At 45.5% G+C, this 5,931-nt stretch overlaps 1 protein-coding gene across 1 annotated transcript in view; it reads right to left on the reverse strand.

Annotated features, from left to right (window-relative positions):
* Window positions 1–4,221, reverse strand: part of MYH7B (myosin heavy chain 7B) — a 43,376-nt gene extending 39,155 nt beyond the window's left edge. Inside the window, exon 1 of the mRNA XM_077769283.1 lies at window positions 4,114–4,221. The gene's annotated coding sequence lies outside the window, so the exon portion shown is untranslated. The remainder of the gene's footprint in view (window positions 1–4,113) is intronic.
* Window positions 4,222–5,931: the final 1,710 nt, after the last annotated feature.

A 5,931-nucleotide genomic window follows, 5' to 3' on the forward strand; every position in this document is an offset into this window, starting at 1 on the left:
GGTCCCTCTTTTTTTTTAAAGAAAAAAAGAAAATAAAAAAAAAAAAAAAAAAAAACAGTCTAGGAAGGGCACTTGCTTGGCTCAGTTGGTTAAGCATCCTGATTTTGGCTCAGGTCATGATCTTGCAGTTTGTGGATTCTAGCCCCACATTAGGCTCTATGCTTTCAGTGCAGAGTCTGCTTGGGATTCTCTTTCTCCCTCTCTCTGCCCCTTCTCTGTTCATGCTCCTTTTCTCTCTCTCTCTCAAAATAAATAAATAAACTTAAAAAAATAGTAATTTAGGAGTAGAATGGTAGGTGCCTAGGGCTGCTTGGGAGAGGGAAATGGGGAATTATTGCTTAATGGGTACAAAGTTTCAGTTGGGGAAGCTGAAAAAGTTGCAGAGGCAGATGGTGGTGATACCTGCACAACAATGTGAATGTACTTAATGCCACTGAATTGCATATTTAAATTGTATACATAAATTTTATGTATATTTAGCTATAATAAATTTAACTTAAAAAATTAGGCAAAAGATGTGACTAGGCAAAGAAGATAAACAGCCAATAAGCACATGAAAACATGCTCAATATCGTCAGTCATTAGGGAAGTGCAAGTTGAAACCACACACCTCACACCCACTGGGATGGTCAGAATCAAACAGCCAGACAGGAATAAGTGGTAAAGACGTAAAAATTGGAACTTTCAGACATTGCCGGTGGGAATGTAAAATATAACAGCCACTCTGGAAAACAGTCTGGCAGTTCCTCAAAACTGAGAGGGGAGCCTCGCTGGCTCCATCGGAAAAGCTTGTGGCTCTCGGGGTTGTGAGTTGGGAGTCCCACATGGGGTATAGAGATTAAATTAAAAAAAAAAAGTCAACATAGAACTACCCTGTGAGCCAGCAAGTCCATGGTCCATGCCTAGGTCTATCCCCAAGAGAATTAAATGCAGCCACACAAAAACCTGTACATGAATGTTCACAGCAGCTTTATTCACAATAGCAAAAAGTAGAGACAACCCAATCGTCTACCAACCGGCAGAGGCGCACAATGTGGGGTGTCCACACAACGGAATACTGGTACACAATACAACATGGATGGGCCTTAAAAGACATAAGTGATGAAGCCAAACACACAAGGGCACCTACAGGAGTCCACTTATATGAAATGTCCAGAATAGGCAAATCCATAGACACAAGAAGCAAATTAATGACTGCCAGGGGCTGGAGAGGAGGAATAGGGGAGTGACTGCTAACGGGCATGGGGTTTCTTTTGGAAAAGTTTTGGACTCAGAGAGTGGTAATAGTCGTGCAATTTTGTGAACATACTAATAACCACTGAATTGTATACTTAAAAAGGTTGGACTTAAAGCATATGAATTATACCTCAATAAAAAAAATTACATAGGAATAATAAACAACAGATTTAAGGGAATCTTTATTCCCATGGGAGTACAGTTGTGGAGGAGTACATGAGGCCTTCAGCTATATTAGCAATTTTTTTTTAAGTTTTTATTTATTTCTGAGAGAGACAGACAGACAGACAGACATCGTGAGCAGGGGAGGGTCAGAAAGAAAGGGGGACACAGAATCCCAAACAGGCTCCAGGCTCTGAGCTAGCTGTCAGCACAGAGCCGGACACGGGGCTCAAACCCACGAACCAGGAGAACATGACCTGAGCCTAAGTCAGACGCCCAACCGACTGAGCCACCCAGGCACCCCAGCAGTGTTTTTTGTAAGCTGGGTGGGAATATGGGGGTTTGTTATACTAACCTGTATATCCTTCTTAATGTTTTCATAATAAATAATATTTAGAAGTGTTTACTGAGTGTCTAACTGGACCAGGCATAGGGCTGCTGATGGTGGGTAAAATCAGATCCCAACCTGCCCCAAACTAAGTGGGTAAGGATAAGTAGTAAGTGGAAAAGAAGGGATCTAAGTCAGTCACCTCTCCTTTTTGGGCTTATTGGATTATTTTATTTTAAATGTTTGCTTATTTGAGAGAGAGAGAGAGAGAGAGAGAGAGCGCGCGATGGGAAACAGAGGATCCGAAGCAGGCTCTACACTGACAGCAGAGAGCCTGATGCAGAGCTCAAAATCACAAACTGTGAGATCATGACATGAGCTGAAGTTGGACACTCAATGGACTGACACCAGGAGCCCCTAATTTATTTTATTTTTTAAAGTAATCTCTACACCCAACGCAGGGCTCGAACTTAAAACCCTGAGATCCCTAGTCACATGCTCCACTCCCTGAGCCAGCTGGCCATCCCTCCTCATGGATGAAATGAGCGCTGGACTAGAAGCTTATTAGTAGAAAGTCTCAGAGAGTCCTGGGGGCTGAGGAGGGTGTCTCCCCTTTATCAGACAACAGTTTCAAGAACTCCTTATGCACGATGAGAGCACAGGCCTAGAGTCGGCCCTGGTGCCATCAATCACCACAAGTGGGCCTAATGGCAAAGTCCAGTTGTGTCTATTTCTTCTCGTTAAAACAGGGATGGTAACTTCTCCCTCCCAGGATTATCATGGGGGTGTAAATGAAATAACACATACAACGTGTCCAGGACAGGCCTGGCACACAGTAAATCCTCAACACATGGGAGAGTCCTCACTTTGATTCCACAGGCATTTCCTGAGCAGCACTGCTGGGTCAGATCCATACTAGGGGCTAGAAGACAGAGGAATTCCACTGAATGGCCAAGCAATGGCCCCTAGCCAGGTGGGGAAACAGCCTCATAAACAACAATACCAAGCAGGGTGAGGTCATTGCTAAAAAGAGACAGCAGCCACGCACACAGAGCAGACCATGTACAAGGCAGACCCTGGGACGGGCAGAGATGTCCCAGTGGAGAGGCCCTCAACGGGGGAAAGACACATACCAACTGAAGGGACTGGCCTCCATTCACACTGCAGTGCAGCTCTCCTGGTCTTTTCACCTAATTCAGACTCAAACATTCCCACAAATCCCAAGAGCAGAGACTGCAATAGATTCAAAAGGCAGTGTTGGCAAGCCCGTGCACGTGTGAGAACACAGTGGCTAACGGTGGGAGGCTGCATGATCTCTGTCAAGTCAGGGCACATAAAAAGTGAGATAACTGCAAAGCTATTAACCAAATACCTAGCACTTAGTGAACAGATTAATAAAGGTTAATTATAGTTAGGAAAAAAAAATAGACTCCATTTTCAAAGTGAGGGCTTTGCCCATAGTCACACAGCTAGTTTTGGAGTCAGGATTTGAACTCAGGTCTGACACATCAAAGGCTCAGTGCCTCATAATCTCCCTCCATTACAGAATCTTCAGTAAGCTCCCTGTAGTCCACTAAATGGAATCTATCTTTGCCATGGAGAAGGGAACTAGTATAGACTTGGGGCCAGAGAGACCTTGGGCAAGTTCCCCAATCCTGGGTTCCTTGATCTGGGACCCCTGGGTGGGCTCACAGAGGTTTGTGAATTCCTCCATGGTGTGCCAAAAGATTGTGTCTAACGGAGATTCTCAAAGGAGTCTATCACCTCAAAAGTAACAAGCCACCGACTTGGCCTCACTTGGCATGTTTTCTTATCTACCCAAAGGAGATACAATACCTACCTTTAAAGGCTGTGAGGGGATTAAATGAAGTAGTTTATGAAAAGTATCCAAAACATCCTAAGCTTTCATCTAATGTTGGTTTCCCTGCCTCCCTCCCTCCACAGCTTATTTCTATCATTTAGCAAGTGTTATTGACCATCTACTATGCAGCAGATAATCATTCCAGGTGCTGGTGGTAAAGTGGTGAACAGGACAGATATTGTCCCTGTTCTTATGGAGCTCACATGATGGAGAGAAACAGACAAAATTAGAAATTTCAGATACTAGTAAGTGCTGTGAAAGAAAATATACAGGATAATGTGATGCAGACTGATAGGGTGAGGGTGGCACCTGAGGAGGAAGCATGTGAATGTTGCCAAGATTTAGGGGCAAAGCCTCAGGGCAAAGGAAGCACAAAGACAAAGCCTCACTTGAAAGACGCATGGCCAAGAGCCCCTCACGCTCCCACACCTTACTCTCTGCCCCACAAACTGGGTCCGCTGAACAAGTCACGTAACTTTTGAGGCTCAGCTGCCACATCTATAAAATGGGAAGAAAGATACCTTACCTGCCATAATGTGAGGGGACTCAACCAGAGGACTGTTAAGGTCTGAGATCTTCCCCAAGTCTCACCAATAGATGCCTGATACACGTCATTTGGCACCCATCTTGGAGGAGGGGAACCTGCAGAGAACTCTGGGTCATGATTTTTTATTTTAATTTCATGCTACACTAGAAATAGTTTCCTTTGTTCCTGGTGAACACCATGGACTTTTCCTACCACCTGGGGCTTTTTATAGTAACTGCTGCTTCAGGCTCTCCCTCAGGTATAAAAACAGACAAAGAAAGGACATAAGGGAAACACTATTGTGCCCATAACTAGACCACCATCCCTTCCCTCCTCCCAACTAGATTGGAGGACTCAGCTTGTCCTGGAGACAGAGAGTGTACAAGCTTTATTTAAGGAGCTGGAAACATCCTGGCCCCTGGGTTGGGCCACTGATTTATAATTAGTTGTATTTCTCCCTCCTAAATATCTCTTTAGCCTGTCCCCTTCTCTCCATCTCCTCAGCCACTGTGGCACACCTTAACTCCCTCTGAGCATGCTCTCTGGCCTTAGTCTCCCTACTTCCAAACCATCTGCCACACTGTAGCCAGCACCATATACACAAAATAGACCAGGTCTTTCCCCTGTTTAAAATCCTTAGACGCCTCCCCATTATTCACTGGACAAATGCCAAACTCAAACTTCTTCTGGCATCCAAGGCTCCCTCTCCAAGACAGCTCCTACAGCCTGATCAACCCCAGGACCTCCTCAGTATCTATATAAAACTCCTCAATGTCTCTAAAATGAGCCTAGCCACACTCAGAATTATTTGCCTTTGCTATTTCTCTTCCTGCTACTTGGAACACTATCCCCAATCCTGCCTCTGACCTCCACCCTTCCTTTCACTGCTTACACGTTCCTACCTCGCCCTCCAGACTCCAAAACCCTCCCTGATTCCCCAGAAAAGCACTGTTCACCAGTCTACCTTCTCAATCAGATGTGAAAGCTGGGGTTCTTAGTTATGGTTAACTTCCCGGAGCCCGGACTGATCAATTCACGTTACTTTAACTAAAAACTTCATATCAAGCGTTTCACATTGAGAAGATCCTATCACAACCCGGAAAGAAGGAACAGTTAAAGAACTGGAGGGCTGCCAAAAGATAGGAACAGGGATCAAGAATCTGCATTCTCCAAAAGACAAACACACACCAAAAAAACACCAAAACAAAAAAAATGCATTCTCAAAAAAAGTGCCCCAGATCCTGATGCAAATGATATTGAGCATTTTGAGAACAATGTGTCCCTTTCAAACGTTCCCAACTTAAAAACTGCTGGAAAAATGAAAATACTTTCCTTTGCCTCTACAGCTTTTCGGCAGCTGTCCCGAGGTTAGAGAAATCAGGTGGGCTTTTATGGGACTCAGCAGGGTGTAAAACAAGCCTGGGTTCCAACACTGGTTCGGCCCTTAACATGCTAAGATACCCTGCGCTGGGGTCTCTGGCCCCTTTCTGGGCCTCCCTTATCCACCTACCCCCACTGTGTGTCCCCGAGGTAGTGACAGCCCCATTCTGGGTATGTTCCCCATCTTACATTGGACGTCACCAGATCTGATATCCTACTACCTCTGCAAACCCGTAATTCCTCGCGGACCCAGCCTAACTCCTCCCCTCCTTCCTAAGGTCCTGTAGCTCTGGATCCAGCCGAGAAACCCCTAACGCCAAAGCTGCCCACGCACGGACTGACCCTTCCCGGTCGCCGTCCAGCTCCACAGGTACCAGTCTCCTCCCCGCCCAGCTCTTTAGCCCTCACTGGCGCAGTCCGCGCAAGCGCTTTGGGTCG

The sequence above is a fragment of the Crocuta crocuta genome, unplaced genomic scaffold (assembly GCF_008692635.1).
Source record: "Crocuta crocuta isolate KB4526 unplaced genomic scaffold, BGI_CrCroc_1.0 scaffold445, whole genome shotgun sequence".
NCBI lineage: Eukaryota > Metazoa > Chordata > Mammalia > Carnivora > Hyaenidae > Crocuta > Crocuta crocuta.